At 36.3% G+C, this 19,289-nt stretch overlaps 1 pseudogene; it reads left to right on the top strand.

Moving 5' to 3' along the window:
- Positions 1–5,459, top strand: part of LOC149545601 (disease resistance protein Roq1-like) — an 80,154-nt pseudogene extending 74,695 nt beyond the window's left edge.
- Positions 5,460–19,289: the final 13,830 nt, after the last annotated feature.

Here is a 19,289-nt window from a genome sequence, read left to right as displayed (position 1 = left end):
CCCATAGCCCCAAACTTGGAGATGCTCTTGAATAGATCTGTAAAAGGGTTCCCATCCTTAGTATTGTGAATGGCGTAAGGTGAGGAAGTCAGCAAAAAGTAACAAACGACAATGAAGATATCTCTCTAATGGTGACTGGTGCCACCAACCTAGATCCACATAAATCTGGCCTAAGTGTCAGAAAGAACCAATGTAGTAGTACTGAATAGATCATCTCTAATAAAACAAGCAACCTTGCTAGAACCATGCACACCACCTGAAGTACGGACCTCCTCTCTGCAAACTAAAATCGAAATGTTCCATCAAATATTTTACTGAAATTACAAGACTTAATTAATGGTAGTAACTATTCAAGAACATCATAAAAAATATACAAGACTATCGACTAAACCCTTACACCCTTCAAAGGTACAACCGTACAACTGCTAGTAATAAAAATAATATAAAACTTATAATATAGAATAATCAATGATATTATAGTCTTCTAGTCTTGTGTCTATTCCCCACTTTTCATAAGGCATCTCGACCAACGTTCTTGTATTTCAACTAATTTCAAAAAAAATTCCCGCAGATTTTCCGTCAACCAAAATCTCCCTAATCATCCAATCTATCCAATGTTGTGCAATTGTGTAATCCATCGTTAAGAGCATGTTCTCATGCTACTGCTAGGCTTATTTTGGCTAGCAATAGTTGCTCAATAATTTTAGGAGTAACATGTGGAGCTGATGGCCCCATGAAAACAAAAATTTCTCCTTAATTTTAAGCATTGTTCTTAAATATATATTTTAAATAAAAAATTAATATCATTTGTTATAAATTAAATATATATGCAAAATGTTAGGCCAATGAAAAACAAGATAATTCTTTTTTATGAAGTCCCTTTTAACTTTTTTCAATAAACAGTTGCTGCTTGTTTTAAGCCCCTCTTTTTCTCCTATAGCTTATTTTCAATTCCTAAACAATAGCTGCTCCACTTATCTAGAAAAAGATTCCAATTTTTCCCTTTCTTGAAATTAAAAATTTACATGGGAACACTTATGCTGCTTAAATTTAAACAGAAATGACATTTAAATAGCGGCATGGAAACATGAGATAAGCTTATCTCTATTTATCTAAGCGCATCTTATTTCATTAGAGGAATCAAGTCATATATTCTGTATATGAAACGTGTTTTTTTTGTGTTCGAATAGCTTTTACGATTTTTCAACCCGAAATTCTGACCCTACCATCTGCTAGGAGGTAGCATGTTGGTGTCAATTTCTTCTCCTATTTTATTAGTTCCTAGAGGATTCTTTTATATTTTCCATATTCATTCATATTTACTCTCTTTGTTCTTTTTAACAATCTTTAAACAGATAGTAAAAGATAAAGGGAGAAAAAATTATGGCAGACCTGTTCCTGCTGCTGTTCCCTTATGGTTCTGTACTCACTTACCTCAGTTTCTGACATCCACTGATTTCCTGGTTATATCACCAAAATCAGCCACCTCTGAAACTTCTCATTAAAGGCATCTTTAAATGCCCGAAACTCTGATAATTTCCTTTCTTTTGCATTTACTCCGTCATTTGGTACTAGGTGCTATCTACTCTTTCAATCATGGCATCTTGTTCATCACGCCACAATCTTAGTGAAATTGGAGCTCAATGCCAAAGAATGATATCATCTGCATCCACAAAATTGTTTGATGTATTCATCAACCACCGGGGCCCCAACGTTAAAGAAACCTTGGCTCTTGAACTTTACTATTCTCTACGCGAGTTGGGGTGCAAAATATTTCTCAATTATTATGAGATTGAATGGGGAGATTCATTTGATTCTACCATAAAGAATGCCATCTACTCTGCTTCAATTCATAATGCCATCTTTTCCAAAGGATATGCAAAGTCCTCTTGGTGTTTAGATGAGTTGGTTCTCATGTTAAAGACCAAGGCTAAAACTATCCCTCCATTTTATGACGTGATGCCTTCAGACCTTCGTTACATAGAAAAGGGAATTTATTCTGATGCATTTGTTCAACATGAAAAGAAATTCAGGTACTTGAACCAGCTTGAAGTGTGGGAGAAAGCTCTCTACTCTGTTTCATTTATGTATGGCTACGAATTCAGCAGATGTAATTAGTAGGACTTCTTTCATGTGCTTTCCATTAGACCTTATATTGATCAATAATTTGCCTTCAAAACAGACTGCCTCCATAATCTTAATGTGCCATTGATTCTCTTATTTACCCCATCTTTTTATGGGGTTTTTCTTCTTTTTAATCCATTTAATCAGAACATCTTTCTAATCAGAGTTGATTTTTCCATTTAAAATTTTCGAACTTCACTTGTTACTTCAAAATCCTTGTTTACCTTAGTCAGAAGATCTTTCTAATCAAGGTCTTTTTTCCCTATTTATTCTAAATTCTCAGTGATCCGATTAAGCTGTGTAAAAATGTGGTGTCAGCTGTATATAAAAAGCTCCAAAAGATAAAGTCTCTAGATGTTGTAGAAAATCCACTGGGGCTTAATGAGCTTGCGGAAGACTTTGAAAGGTGCTGCATGCAGAAAACTGATGAATCAGTTCAGATCATTGGTATCTCTGGGATGGGGGGAGCTGGAAAGACAACTTTGGCCAAAGAAATATTTAACCGCAAGCAATGCGAATATGAAGGGTCGTGTTTTCTATTTGATGTGCGAGAAGCCTCTGTCAATAATGAATTGCCTGCTTTACAAAGTAGGCTTCTAAAAGATATCACCTGCCTTCAGGATACACCACAATTTCATAGCACAGATGAAGGAAAGAGCTATCTCAAGTCTCATCTTCAAAAGGTTAATTCTTCACGCTTTCTTATTGTTCTAGATGATGTTGATCACAAAGACCAATTAGATGCTCTATTGGTTAGAAATGTCCTCAATTTTTGAAAGTTTGGTAATTGTCACAACACGTGATGAGAGGGTGTTAGTACGTGCCGGAATTAACTTTCGCTACAGGATGAAAGAAATGAGTCGAGAGCATAGCATAGAGCTCTTCTGCTGGAATGCATTTCACCAATCATATGCTGCTAGTGCTTACGAGGATTTGATCGAAAGGTTTGTGAACGTGTGTGGAGGTTTACCTCTCTCTTTACAGGTCTTAGGCGGCCATGTTTTTGGTAGTTCTGACCGCCATTATTAGCACTTAGTATTGAATGAAGCTCGTAAGTCACTGCCCGAGGACATCAAACGGAGGGTCAAAATAAGCTTCGATGCATTGAACAGTGAGCAAAAATAGATCTTTATGGACATCGCTTGTTTCTTCATTGGCAAACCCATAAGTATGGCAATAAGAATATGGGAATCCTATGGATGGAGTGCTGAGCTCGCACTTCAAACCTTAAAGACCAAATGCCTCGTCGAAATGGTGTGGTGTTATTCCAAGGAATTTGACGACAAGGAGCTTTCTTTCAGAATGCACGACCATCTTCGTAATTTGGGGAGAGAACTGGCGGGTGAGTTCAGTCCACATCGCCTGCGGCGCCCTCAACATCTGAAACATTTGGTCTGTTTCTTCCTCCTTGAGATTTCTGACATGAATATACCGAAATCATTTGGAACATTTTTCAGTTATTTGATATCCTTCTTCGAATTGCAGAAAGATTTGACCTTCATCTGTGTATACAGGAATCGAAGCAGTTCAAAAACATCCTCACTGAAACAACTGGCAGATGTCTCCTCTCAATGTTTGACTGGTTTTTCGGTGCCCAAATTACATGCTTTTTAGGGAATATGGATGATTCTGCTGAGGCGCCGATTGTTTTGATATGGCTTCAGCTTGACCTGTCTTGGAGCGTACACACAAGCATTCCCTCGTGGGTTCCTCTGCAGAATTTGGAATGTTAAAGAATAGTTGATGGGCGTCTAAAAAGATTATGGCAGAACGACACAGAGGTATTTTTAATTATCCTTCTTGGAATGTCAGGTCTTCATAAATGGTACTCAATGAGTTTTGGGAAACTATTATTGTCACAATTGTTCATGATTAACAAATAACCATTTGAAATTTATTGGGTCCAAATTTCAGGTGCCCTATCAGTTGAAGGAGTTACTGCTTTATGGTACATCGTTGGCTGAGTGTACCATCTCATTAGAAATGTTAACTAATTTAGAAAAGCTAACCATAAGAAGACTTGATAATGACAGACTAAAGGGGAGCTTCTTATTAAAAAGTTGGAAATCTCACTCGCCTTAGGAGTTTGGTTTTGACACAATTGCCATTATGGGGAGAAGTTACTTTGAATAGTAGTGGGGGATCAACTGTAAAGTCTCCCATGAGTAACATAGAAAATATAGAAATCAGTGAAGTAAAACATATGTGGAAGATTTCAATTAGTGGAGATCATTGTCCAAGCCTTGAATGTCTTCGCATGCAATCCATGGAAAGTCTATTTGTAGTTGATCCATTTGTGGTAAGAACACTGCGTTATCTTGAATTAAAGTCTTGTACACAATTAAGAGAGGTATCAGGGATATGTGATCTGGAAAACCTTGTAATATTGAACATACATAAATGTCCAAAGCTGATCCAGTTGTCAAGTCTTGCACGTCTTAGTTTCTTAGAGAGGATAACTATTGATGGATGCGAGAGGTTGCAAAATTTAGAAGGTAATGAAGAGCTGAAAGGATTGAAATATCTACATCTTTCATCTCTAGGTCGTGATGTAATAGCAAATTACATTTGTAAGTTGCAGGTAATGAAAATTTGTCTGTTGCAAGATTTATGTTTGTCATTTTGACTGAAGTAAGGATTTATCTGCTATGGACCTCGTGTTTAGTTACTGGTCTGTCAAAATATTGACTATAACTAATATCTAACGCACATAATCGCAAATTTTTGTGCAGTGGTGTTGTTATGAACGTCTGTTGAAGGACTGGAATTGTTCTTTTTTATTTTATTCAGAGATTGCCGTCAGAATTCACAAGTATTACTGGCAGGGCAGCAAAGGAAGCCTCGTTGACTTTGACAGAAAATTTATTTCTTGACCTGATTAATGATGTAGGAGATGAAATCAATATCATTGAAAATGCCATGCCTGAAGCATCATTGCAAACAGTTGAACACTTGTGGAACATGATCATTTTATGTACTGTGGTTCAAAGTGATTACGGGGAAACTATACACATTCCTCTTTCTGCTTCTGATTCAACAGAAAGTTATATTGGAGTGGGAGAATGGATAGTTACGTTTGTAGTTACTGCCATCTTGGATTGGATTCCATATATGTCATTTGCTGGGAAACTAAAGAAGGGGTGTCTGGTAATGGCGAACAATGGTGAGGAAGGGAATGCCTTATGTATATTGAAAAGAATTATTAGTCGAGTATATGATCCCTAATTTTCTTTTGCGGTATCCATTTTCAAATCATATTGAGAAGTGACAAATATTGAGGGATGGTTTTGCAATCAAAATATAAAATAAGCATGGATCAATTTCTCTATTGAGAATGAGGCTCCTGGACTTTTTAATATTTCTGTAACACAGAATCATGGTCCATTTCACCTTCTTTTATTCTTTGTAAATACTAAATTTTGTATGTTTGGAGGTAGAAACCTTGCCTGCCAACCCATTCTTCAGCACTTCCCAATAAGCATTACCAGATTGTGTATCAGTGCTTTCCTAGTGACCAATGATGGCATCGATGCCTACTCCCATGTCCTAAGCCTCCAGTTTTCATCAGCCCTTGCTCTTTGTGGATTTTCTTTCCCACCACAAGGCTATTTGGATTGGATTTTTAACGTTGTTACCGTAGAATGTGTTTCCTGCATAATTTGAACCATCCCGGAAACTATTTAACACAAACATTATATGTTAAGGTTCCATAATGTATATAAGCGTCTTTATCAATGTTTTCATATTAATATTTAAATTTTTTCTATATATTTAAAATTTTCCCTAACTTTTATATAACTGTTCCCATTGCTGTCCACTTCTCCAGGAAGAGAAAACCGTCCCAGAAATCTTTTTCCCCTTCCCCTTGTTCTGGAGACTCTGGGTAACATAGTTTTTTAACCACTTTTATTGGTGATGGGCTGCTTCAATTTTTTTATAGTGTTTTAGTTCCTTTATTTTGAGTAGTGATATCAAGTTTCCATAGGCTATAATAGATTTGATTATGTTGGAGTTTCACATCAATGTTTTGGATCACACTACATGATCCATTAGAATAACACAGAGCTAAAGGTGAAGAAAATATTAGTTGCAGATCAAAACAAGCTGAAAAGAGAGAGGGGCGAGGGGGAAGGTTGCACATGGTTTGAAGAACAAGGATATACTTTTGGAAAATAAAATAAATGCCAAAACATATGGCAAGGCAAGAGCAACCACTAGACTTTTTAAAAGCTTCCCAAGGATGCTCACTTCCTAGATTTTTCTTAACCACTTGTGTCGGTGTTGATCTACTTTCATTTTTTTTTATCAGTTTAGTTCCTTTATTCTTCTTTCGTAAGATGATCTCTTCCCAGAACTCTTAAACACTTGTGCTGGTGTTGAGCTGCATCATTTTGTTTGTAGTGCTTTAGTTCCTTTCTTCCTAGAATGTTTTCATTGTAAAACTTCCTATTATCTGGCTTCCTTTACTTGTAGAATTTGCTACTGTATGTGCTATCTTCTTACAGTGCTTTATTCCTAAAAACTTTCTTAACCAATGTTGCATTGCCTCATTTCATTTTATTTCCTGCGGTTTAGTTTTTTATGTTCCTTTCCTGGGATGTTCTCATTCTAGAACTTTCTACTTATGCATACATAAGTCCCATTGACCTAACTTTAGTTACTACTAAAAATTAGTATACTTATGTAACTACTCATATAACCTTTTACTCAGAGTTGGTCCAGACCATGGACTTCTGACCAAAACTTTGGCTTTAATCCATTCCCTAATGATGGGATAGCAAGAGCCAAACGCCGAAACTGTATTAAACTATGCAGTTGATCCCAAACAAACAGTCTAATACAAAGCTTCCTCACATTGACATGATCACCATACCTATGTGGTTTTTGACAACCACAACAAATGCATGTAATATAAATTTAATTCTTTAATGAGAGCTTCAACTTATAACTTTATCATTGAGAAATGTATCCTTACATGTTCAGTAAGTTGGTGGACATGCTTTGTCAAAAACGTGACAATACCCATTAAGGGGAAAAAATGCATTATTTACAGAAAGGTCAAGTACTTCGGTTCCTTTTTGCAGTGGCAAAATGCTAGATTCATGTTGTCATTTGTAGAGCAAGGTTGCTGATGTCCAGCAAAAAGTATGGCTTGCCTACCAACTTCCAGCATAAATCGTTTTGATAAGCACATGCAGAAGACAGAATTTTTTTTTTTATCTTGTCATTCCTTGTTACAATTTGTTCCTGATTTTTCTCTTCTATGTACTGGTTTTACTTTTAATCCCTTTTCAAGTTAATCTGCAATAGATATTAGATGATGTAGGAGATGAGCTGCAGAAGAAAATTTAGCATTTAGTTTTTTTCTCTTTTCCTTATTGTTTCATCTAAGCTTTCCACAAGATGCACAGAAGTAGCCTGCCCATCACTGCATGTTCCAGATCAGTGTTGGAGACTGAAGGTGAATTGTGAGATGCAAGAATTATCAAGTGCCTCTTGTTGTTAAGGCTCAATAGAATCTGTATATAAAACATAATCAGTCCACATTTTCTGATACTTGGCTAGAAAATTACACTCAGAAGCTGTGACAGATTCAGAAATGTATATTTCATGCAAATTACAGTTACAAATCATTTTAAAAAAATCTTCAGAGTGTTGAATATTAAATTTAAACTCAGAAAGAATTTTACAAAACATTTGAAACAAACCTGTAGAGTGTTGGAGAAGTATATTTTATTAAATTTAAATTAAGAAAGAATATACTGTCCTTTCATCTTTCATCTTGTCAATACAAAAACCAATCGTATGCAATGAGTCAAATGAGGATAGAAAATCATTGTCCAAAATCACAATTCCATGCAATTTAGAACTTATATTTCTCTTTCTCCCTATATAAATTCAACTAATGGTTGGGATCCTACGCACAATTGCACCTCCAACCTCAAACTAGAAGGTAATGATTCCTTCTTACGATCACCACGATCCTAAAAGATGATGTCATCCAGTCCAATTCCACTTGCTTGTACGTGTACTTCTGCTGCACCTTTCTCTACTTGCCTCTCAAATTCTACAATCTTATCTTCTATAAACATAGGAACCCATCTAGGACAGTCCAGTCAATGCATGGATTAATGGCATTCAAGTCAATTATCTCATAACTATCTATACATTCCTGTTGATTTCATTGAGACAATTTTGTGTCAATTTGTTTCATTTCGTATCAATGGCATCAAATGAGGTCCAACTGTACTCAAATTCAAATTGAAGATTTCAAAATTTTACACCTCAATCTTGCCATCAACTTCAAAGAAAATATTCTAAATCTATAAAGTAACCTATAATTGCTAATATTAAATAATGGCAGTGAAAATAAGTGAAAATTAAACAAAATTGTTCCCCAATGTTTAGTTAATAGAAGACCCTCCCCTTTGTATGCCACTTAGCAGCAGTTCTCCGATAATTAGGTCCTTCACCTCTTCCTCAAGTTCCATCTTCCGTACAGATGTTGAAGTCATCGTTACGTTAACCTAAAAGTTGTTTGTGTGCACACGTATGCATGTGCATTTATGTGTGTGTTCGTCTTTGTGTGCTATGTGCGTGTGCATGTGCATGTGCAAATGTGTGTGAATGCGGGTGGGTGTGTAACTACCTAAATAGATATCTATCTAAGCAAGTTTAGCCTCTACTAGATGCATATAATGCAATAAAATAATTAACTAAATGTAAAAGTAAAATAATGCACCAAAACCCCTGCCAGAAGCATAGCTCAAGAGGAAAGATGAATGTGTCCCAATGAATATGTTTTCATGTTAAATATCCATGAACACTATATGTCCCTCAACAAGCTGGGAAGTGTAAAAACCTGTACAAGAGAAGCCTCCCCAAATAAAGAGACAAGAAGAGAGAGCTATAAGCCTGCTTTAAAAATGCGGTCTCATGTCAATGTTAGATGCTTGATTATGAATGTTGATTTGTGTGTTGAGGTTAGGTAGTTCCAGGAGCTATCTACATACTTATGTTGATGACATCAGTATCTCAGTTCTTCTCTTTCAAGGCGTGTTTTATTCATTTGCTTGGAAACGGTCATTTATCAACAGAATTTGTCTCCTATCATGTTGGTTGGCTGAAATGTATTTTACAACAGAGGCAGCAAAGAGTGTTTAACTGCTTTCAATTGAAAAGCCACATGTGTACATGGCTGCTAAGTCGGACAACTAATATATAGCATTTGTAACAAATGGTTTTTCATAACAATTTTTTTTTTTATTTATATATAATTTTATCCAACAAATTATTGAACAAATAACTGAATTCCTTTTCATAGGACATTAACTACTTTAACTATCAACGATTAATTGAAATAACCATGTTCAACTGAGATAATTATATCAATGATCAATTGAAGCAATGATCAACTGTAATAACCATATTAACGATTAACTGAAAACAACTGTATCAATGATCAATTGAAATAACTAGAATAACGATTAACTGAAATAATTGAATCAATGATCAATTGAAATAACTAGAATAATGATTAACTGGAATAACTGTATCAGTGATCAATTTAACTAAATTTAATTATAACTATAATATAACTATCTTTTTCTACATACAAGTAAAGCAAATGCTTAACATGAAAAGAAGAAAAAGAAAAAATATAAGTATTATCCCATGAGTCTTTAGTTGGTTGTGCAAGCTTCGGCTTTCGGTAAGAGGAGAAACATTGACTTAGGCTTAACTTCCCAACCGTGGACTATACTTATCCCCACACAATCTATTGAATTAAAAAGGCCCTCCCTACCCTGAGATTGGGCTTGGGATACTTTTAGTCCAACCACTTGAGTATTCTAGTGTTTAGAATGTCCGCACAGTTATGGACGGACATATTTGAATAACTCGCACCACTGACATCAAGTGATGTTAGATGACAAACATGTCTTTAAAGGACTTTAGCCAAGATTTTTTTGATGGGTTCAATGACTCGATCACCACCACTCGACTTGACAATAAGGGAACAACAATAGGGAGAAGAATGAGCTATCAAGTAAAAATCATTTTAGATTTATTGTATCATATCTGATTTCACTTCCATGTCATTGCAAATTCCATCTCACCTCTTCACCTTTTGCATTGCTATATAGCCGATGAGTCCTAAGTGCTCGAAATCTCAAAACTATTTGGCTCTATATGTTGATTCTCAACTATATCATGAATATTATATGTTTTCAGCTTTTTGCATTTTGTGATTTGAAGAAATATGTTATTTAAGACTTGTAGAAAATATCATTTGGTTGTGATTATCAATGTCATTTATAAAACATGATTCTATGTCATGGATACTTTACTACTAATTTGACGACAACTTCTTAAGAGGGTCAATAGTTGATAGTTAAGCATGATGATTATACAACAGCTGCCTACTACTAAGGAGTTCGATATACAGTAGTAGCTGATAATAAATTTCATAACAATATAGGAGGTTGATGGACCACATAACCTGATATAATTCAGGAAATGTTTGGAGTCTTGCTAGACAACTATGTATCATCTTTTCTTTTTTTTACTTCCCAAGTGCAACCACAGTGTGTGAAAACAATTACGACTTCAGCAAGGAAAGATTAATATAAGGGAGATTGTAACAAGAATGGTATTGCTAAAAGAATGCAGAGGTTTTGAATGGAACTTGCAGAAATTCAAATGGTATTTGCAGAGTATCGGCTTGTAGATGGTAGCCAGAAATGAGCAAGGAAAATGGAATTAATGTTTCAATATCGGGTTATTAATGTTTCAGTATATGACTATGCTTGGCTATTGAAGCGATAATTTTTTGTGAATTATACTTTTAAAAGGAAGTGATTGTAATACTTCCCCTTTGACTTACAAGTTTGGGTGATCATTCTGTAGCATCGATTTGATGCTCTCTATGATAGGTATTCTTGGAGGACACATTTGTGTGTTTTACTACAAGTGTTGAAGCTGTCGCATTTGGTGTTGAATATTATTGTTTCGTAGAGCATATGATTATTTTCTGTTGGAGATAGTGTGAAGTTTGTTTGTTATTATTTCCGTAGCATTAATTTGGAGCATTGTAGAAAGCTTATTATTTTGTAAAGGGAGTTCTATGAATTCTTTAGTGGTGTGAAAGCTCAAGAGTTTGTGAGCTGTATTCTTGGACAATGTTATTATTATTCAACAAAGGATAAATTTTTGGTGTGGCTGGGTTTTTTCCTAAGTAGAAAGGTTTTCCTAGGGTATCTCTAGTGTTCTTGTGCAATTCTAGTTAGAAAATTAACATGGTATCAGAGTGGGTTTAAGAAAATATCTAGAACCAAATTTATTTAAGCATTGAAGTATTCTTATCTTCACTTTTAGTTTGATTCTTTCAAACTTCAAAATGGTAAATGGACTCAAGATTGAAGATAGCTGGATGGTGCATGGGATTTCACATCACGAACATTCAAAGTTCTAGTTGCAATAGAAGAAAATGATCTTCTGAGCTATGCACAAAGAAGAATAACATTATGATAAAGAAGATAATGATTAACTTTATAAAGGATCATCAGGTTCCTATTATATCTAAATTGAGTTCTGCTAAATAAATGTTTGGGATTCTTCAAAGCTTGTATGAATTCAATAATGCCAGTAGAGCTCTGGCCTTGAGACGTCAACTATTCCATATAAATTAGCTAGAGAAGAATCATTTATCTCCTCCATGAAAATTACAAGATTGAGAAATCAACTTAATGCCGTTGGAGATTCAATTGAAGATAAAGACCTGGTCATGTTGGCCATAAATGTCTCCCTCTTTCTTGGGAGTCTTTTATTTAAGGCATTAGTGGAAGGGATGAATTACCCAAGTTTGATCATCTGAGAGATGACTATATTGAAGAGGAAATCAGGTTAGAAGCAAGAGGAAATGGACTGAAATCTCATCATAAAGATGATCATGTTCTTGGTGCTCATACATTTAAATGGAAAGGAAGAGAAGAGAGAAGAAAATATCAAGAGAAGTAGAGATAGGAATTCAGATTCAACTCTTGAACCGAAGAACAAGAAGTCTCTCTATGGAATTCAGTATTTCAGATGTGACAAGTATGGTCACTTTGTCAGAGATTGTTTAGCAAGATCGAAACATCAAGTTGTTGTTGCAAATGTTGATGGTGCTTCACCTCACAAGGATTCTAGTGTCAATTGGGTTTTTATTTTAGGTACCAAGATCAAGAAAGAACAATTTGGTGGATTAAACAATCAATGAGATAACTATTTTATTACTACAGTATTCAAGTTGTTGCATATTTAAAGATTTACTCTTTAATGCTGGATAGTTCAAGTTTAGCGTTGTTCTTTTAGTTTATGATATATTCAATATTATGAATATTTAACTGTGTCTACTTATTCTACTATTTATGAAGGTAAGTTGCCTTAATACTCTCATATTGAAGATTAAAAAATGCAAACACCAGTGTTTCAGAGAATTAAACATAATTACTATTTATTGGAGAGAATATGAAGATGTCAACTAAGTGGGTTACAGTGTTGCAGAGAACATAATTTTACAATCAATCTAGATTTGACATTTGTAGCTTTGTAAACTTTCAGTATAGGGCAATCTCGGATGAGATTGCGGAGGACAGTCTTAGAAATTAGCATGCCAAAAGTTATAGAGTTGTGTGTTGAGTACAATTTCTCTAAGGAAAGCATTTCTAGCAATCTTTGAACAAGGACGTTAGGAGGTTGATGCAAGTGCTTGAAGATTCAAAAGGATCTTGAGTGATAGCTGGAGATTGCTAAGTCCTTTGCAGAGGATTGGCAAGCTCGAGCAACAGTGTGGTTTCAAAAACTTATTGTTTGGTCAAACATTAGAGCAAATTGTAATTTATTGTGATAATTAAAGTTGTGAGAATGTTGTCCTTGCTTTTTGAAATGTCCCTTTTCTGATTTTACATAATATTTCCAACCTCTAATCAGATCTTTAAAATCAAACAGCTAATATCCCAAAGATCCACCAAATTCTTCAAGAAACCCCAAATCGGGTATGCTGAAAATAGTGCTAAAAGCTTCACAACTTCACAAATTATTAATGAATCTAAAAATGGAAATTTTTACAGAACTTTCAGCAGCATAACAGCCTACAAATTGATGTTTCCAGATCCGTATAGCCTTTACACAACAGCTCGAAAATGTAAGACAAAAACTATGCTCATCGGGCTCTCGAAATAGCACAAAATATGCCCGGAAACACCACAAAAACACTAATAATCTATCTCAGAAGTTTAATCACGTCCCAATATATATATTTAGCTCTATTTTAACATTTAAAAGTCTGATATACAGCAGCAACCCAAACTGATATGAAATACTCAACTGTAAACACCAAACTCATACAAAAACACACCCGGAAACTCACAAATCTACACTGTTCAGCACAAAGGCATACTCTGTATGATCATGCACATGGAATGGCTTCAAAATCCTGTCCTTAGCCTTCCTAGAAACCTGCAAACTCCCATTCTTGGGTCTCCCTGGAAACCTGCAAACTCCCGTTCTTGGGTCTCCTTCTCCACAGGTTTGGCAGCCTCTGAAGAATAACAAAGAATGAGCAAAAATCAAGTTCTGGAATCAGCCCAAAATGCCTCCAAACCCCTTAAAAGAGGGAATAACTGTAACTCATGTCCAAGAGAGGTTAATAAAACTTATTTTAATAATAATTTTCATTTATTAGTCCAATGGTTTCCAAAGATTAACCCCCTTTTTCCGAAACTTCACTTTCTTGGGCCTGCCTGCCTTAGCAAAGATTTTCTTTTTTAATTATTTGAAAAGGGGACATGACAAGTCCTCCCCTCCCAATCATTGCTTGTCCTCAAGCAATGGCTGAACACTAAACCAATCAATCCACCTGGATCCCAAATGTAGTCATGAACTATACTACTACCAATTAACACAGGCTCCTGCAATATCCTCTGCAATATGACCAAGAGGAATCCATAATCAAATTGACAATTATAGCTCAACCAAACTCCGAAATCACCACTACCACAATCAAAAACCCATGAGGCACAAACTCTTAGAACATCAGAACCCAAGTAAAGTGGACAAATCAAACTACCAACACAGTAAATACCATCAACGCATCCCACTGGCCTATATGGAATGTACAATCCAACTCTGCAACAATGGTGAACCCTCTCGAATGAAACTATACCAAGTATGGAGAATCCACACACTGTACAACTCCTGCAGTCAACACAACTCTGCAAATCATCGGCCACTATCTCATAACCATAACTCCCATACACTGCTGATGGTGAAAAGACATTACAAGATAAAGAGTAAGAAATGGAATCCAAACCAAATTTGTCTGCCATCAACTCCTCAGCACAAGGATCAAATGCTAACTAATTTACATACCCTGCAATATAATGTTGATAAAAAAAACCAACCTCAGTCAACAGCTCACCATGAAGAAGTGATACAACCCACTGTGACTGATCACCAGCTAAGTCAAGAGATGTCATAGCCAAAGGAGTAGAATCAATAACAACACCTGCTGAAGCATCACTCCAAAACTCCTTCTCTAAGTCATGTATTATCAACTTGTCAATTGCAGGACCTATCACCATGTCATGCCTATCACAACTCTTATCCCGAGGCATCAAACTATCCCATAACTGATGATAAGCACTAGGAACCAAAGTACATCTCTGTATCATCATCTCATCAACATGGTCATCAAAGGTAGATAGATGAGCATACCTCACAATGTAATGCTGATAGAATGCACCAATCTCAGTCAGTGGCTCAGACTGCAATCCAGATGTAACTAACTGCAATCGATCATTAACCAAGTTGGAACTGACTACTACCTCTGAAGACATTGCGAAGGGAGTAGTATTACTAGTAGGAACCATGCCAACTATCAGCTCACCAACATCACACATGGTCTTTGATACAACATCTCTAGTCTTCGTGCCATTAGTACTAGAGGTCACCACCATGTCAGGCACACCACAAAAATCTGCTACAACACCCAACTCAATTGAACCTGACTCTAGTGGGAATGAACCTGATATGCCAATATTAGTATCAAGGATGGATGCATCCCCATCTCCACTGTCTCTAACAATCTCGACCATGGACATCCTCGGATCACCAAACACCACAGCTTGTGACTATATAGAATCAGGTAAAGACTGTAGTTGCTCTAACTCCATGGTCACCTTAGCCAAATGAAACTGTGACTCCTTGAGAGCCAACTGTGTACTCTCAAGAATCTCAGAAGTCACCTCAAGCTGCTCAGTAAGCTCACTCACCTCATCTTCCTTGGCCAACAATGCATCATATGCTGTACTGCCCCACTCCATAAGATAATCTCTGTCGGCTACCAACTGCATATAATTCTATCTCAAAATCCGAATAGCCTCCCATAAAGAGTGGATCTCTGTCAAGGAAAGATAACTTCCTCCCTGCTCATCACTAGTAGGAGAACCCCATCCATAAACTGCTAACAACTGACGAGAAGCATCGAAATGTTGGCAAGTGATATCAATGTCTTGGTCACTAACTCTCAACTGATTAGACACATGATGGCACTGGTTTGACTGTCTCCTACAAACCTCCTCTGATGCACTGTCTGAAGGAGTGTCCTCAAAGTTACTAGTCTCTAGAGTATTACCATCCATATCTTGTGAATCAAATCTAAAGCTCATATCAACATACAGAGTATCAAAAACATTAGCATTGCTGTCCAACTCCTCTATACCCAAGGAAACTAAGTCTTCAAAACTGCCCACTGCATCCTTCTGGATGTCATCAATGCCAATATGATCCTGGGACTCATCTATACACACTGCCAAATATGAAATATCACCAACACATTCCAGCAAGTATGGCCGACTGGATATATGAACAAAGCCCAACATTGGTGTATAAAAACTAATACCAACATCAGACAAGATACTGGCACAAGAAAAGAAAACACTGTGTAATCTGCTAATCAAATCCATGATAGCACCCAAACAAACAATGCTACCAAAAAGTGTTAAAGATCTCCAGTCAACTGAATCCCAAATGCCAATATAACAATCTCGAGTCCATAATCGTAAACTAGAATCAACTGGTAACTCAAGCAAACTCCTCACCTGAGTAATATGACCAATACCAACTAACTCCACATACCTGTCATGATGAGATAATGAAGTCACACTACTATCTTTGTTCACCTTCAGCTGGCTGGACAAATCATGTGAAGTACTACCAACCTCAATCTCATGTGATGAAGCATCTAACTGTGTCTGGTACTCTTTCTCAGCAAAGTCATGAATGCTCAATGTCTGCTCATCTCTACCAGGTATCTCACCATCCTGCATAACAACATCCTCATAATCATCATCTGAACCCACTACACTGTAGTCACTGCTTGTTGTAACTATACCATCCTGAATACCTGTGGCATCACCCTTTGACAACCTGTAAACAATTGTCTCAATTTGAGTATCAAGTTGACCGTTACTATCAATCTGTGTAATATCCTTTCCCACCACCTCCTGTGGCAGAGTAGAATCTGAGACCTCTACCTGGCTATCAGCTAGTTTCTCAAACTCCTCATGCAAGTTCTTGGAAATTGTGTCATCTGTCCTATGAGAAAATCTGCCAAATAGAAATCCAGTCAACTTATCCACCTTAGCTGGGTCAGATAACATGTCATTTATACGGCGGTGCTCAACCAACTATTTAGACATGTCATGGCTTATTTTCATAAGTTTATCTCGAATGTCTAAATAACCATCCTTTCTATTATTTTGACTCTGGCTGTCAATTGTCCAAGATTGTTCCCTCTGAGACTCTGTACTATACCTGTCCATTCTGGATAAAGTAGAGTGTAACCCCAATAGGATATAACTTCTTCAAACACCAAGATCTAACATGCAAATGATTAGAAGTAGCATGAAACCATAGATTTGGACATGCAACTGATTAGAAGCAACATGCAACCACCAAATTATGACATGCAAGATCTGGGTAGTTGTCAAAACTGACATGCAAACTTCTACAACCACCAAATTCACCAAGAACTAACATGCAAATGATTAGAAGTAGCATGAAACCATAGATTTGGATATGCAACTGATTAGAAGCATGCAACCACCAAATTATGACATGCAAGATCTGGGTAGTTGTCAAAACTGATATGCAAGATCTGGGTACTTGTCAAAATTGAAATGCAAACTTCTACAACCACCAAATTCACCAAGAACTAACATGAAAATGATTAGAAGTAGCATGCAACCATAAATTTTGACATGTATCTGATTAGAAGCAACATGCAATCATAAATTATGACATGCAAGATTTGGGTAGTTCTCAAAACTGAAATGTAAGATCTGGGTAGTTGTCAAAACTGACCTACAAACTTCTACAAACCCTCAGGCTGGCAAGATCATGGCTTTGATACCACTGAAATGTCCCTTTTCTGATTTTACATGATATTTCCAACCTCTAATCAAATCTTTAAAATCAAACAGCTAATATCCCAAAGATCCACCAAATTCCTTAAGAAACCCCAAATCGGGTATGCTGAAAATAGTGCTAAAAGCTTCACAACTTCACAAATTATTAATGAATCTGAAAATGGAAATTTTTACAGAACTTTCAGCAGCATAATAGCCTACAAATTGACATTTTCAGATCCGTATAGCCTTTACACAATAGCTCAAAAATGTAAGACAAAAACTATGCTCATCGGGCTCCCGAAATAGCACAAAATATGCCCGGAAACACCACAAAAACACTAATAATCTATCTTAGAATTTTAATCACGTCCCAATATATATATTCAGCTCTATTTTAACATTTAAAAGTCTGATATACAGCAACAACCCAAACTGATATGAAATACTCAACTGTAAACACCAAACTCATACAAAAACACACCCGGAAACTCACAAATCTGCACTGTTCAACACAAAGGCATACTCTGTATGAGCATGCACATGGAATGGCTTCAAACTCCCATCCTTAGCCTTCCTGGAAACCTGCAAACTCCCGTTCTTGGGTCTCCTTCTCCACAGGTTTGGCAGCCTCTGAAGAATAACAAAGAATGAGCAAAAATCAAGTTCTGGAATCAGCCCAAAATGCCTCCAAACCCCTTAAAAGAGGGCATAACTGTAACTCACGTCCAAGAGAGGTTAATGAAACTTATTTTAATAATAATTTTCATTTATTAGTCCAATGGTTTCCAAATATTAACCCCCTTTTTCCGAAACTTCACTTTCTTGGGCCTGCCTGCCTTAGCAAAGATTTTCTTTTTTAATTATTTGAAAAGGGGACATGACACTTTGCTAAGAGGGAGTCTAAACATTCAGTTCTTATTATGTGCTATAATGCATATTTCTCTGAGATAGATAAATTTGAGATGAAAGCCCTTGTAATGCATTTTTCTTTGAGACAGAAAAATTTAAGATGAAAGCCCTTTTAATGCATTTTTTCCCCTGAGATGGAGAATTCTGCGGTGAAAGCCCTTGTAATGGATTTTTCTCTGAGACAATGAAACTTAAGGTGAAAGTTCTTGTTTCTCTTTCCACTCATGGGAGTAGCCATAGTGGATGTCATGTTGAGAGACTCTGTGACAACATCGCGTTGAGTGACCCCGTGATAGGAGCTTGTGTTTATTTCACACATGGGAGTAGCCATGATGAACATTTTAGAGTGACTTCATGATGCTATCACGTTGAGAGAGTTGCTGATAAAGTTTTAATTTTCTTTTAATTTTCTTCAGAATGGGTGTAGCCATTATGACTGTCATGTTGAGAGACTCTGTGACTTGAGAATCTGGAAAAAGATATTTCCTCTGTTAGGAGGGAGTGTTAAATTTGGGTAGCTGCAGGAGCTATCTGCATACTTGTTTCGACAACATCAGTATCTTGGTTCTTCTCTTTCATGCCATGTTTGATTGATTTCCTTGGAGACAATTCTTTCTTTGTTGATTCCCTTATCATATCACCAGAATTTGTCTCTTATCATGTTCATTGGCTGAAAGGTACATTATGACAGAGGCAACAAAGATTCTTAACTGCTTGTTACTGAAGAGCCACATGTGTACATAGTTGCTGGGTCAAACAACTAATATATAGCATCTCCATTATTGTTACTAAAGATGTTTGTGG

Source organism: Cupressus sempervirens, chromosome 7, assembly GCF_028749045.1.
Source record: "Cupressus sempervirens isolate cs-2001-9-10 chromosome 7, ASM2874904v1, whole genome shotgun sequence".
NCBI lineage: Eukaryota > Viridiplantae > Streptophyta > Pinopsida > Cupressales > Cupressaceae > Cupressus > Cupressus sempervirens.
This window is presented reverse-complemented; position numbering and strand designations above follow the sequence as displayed.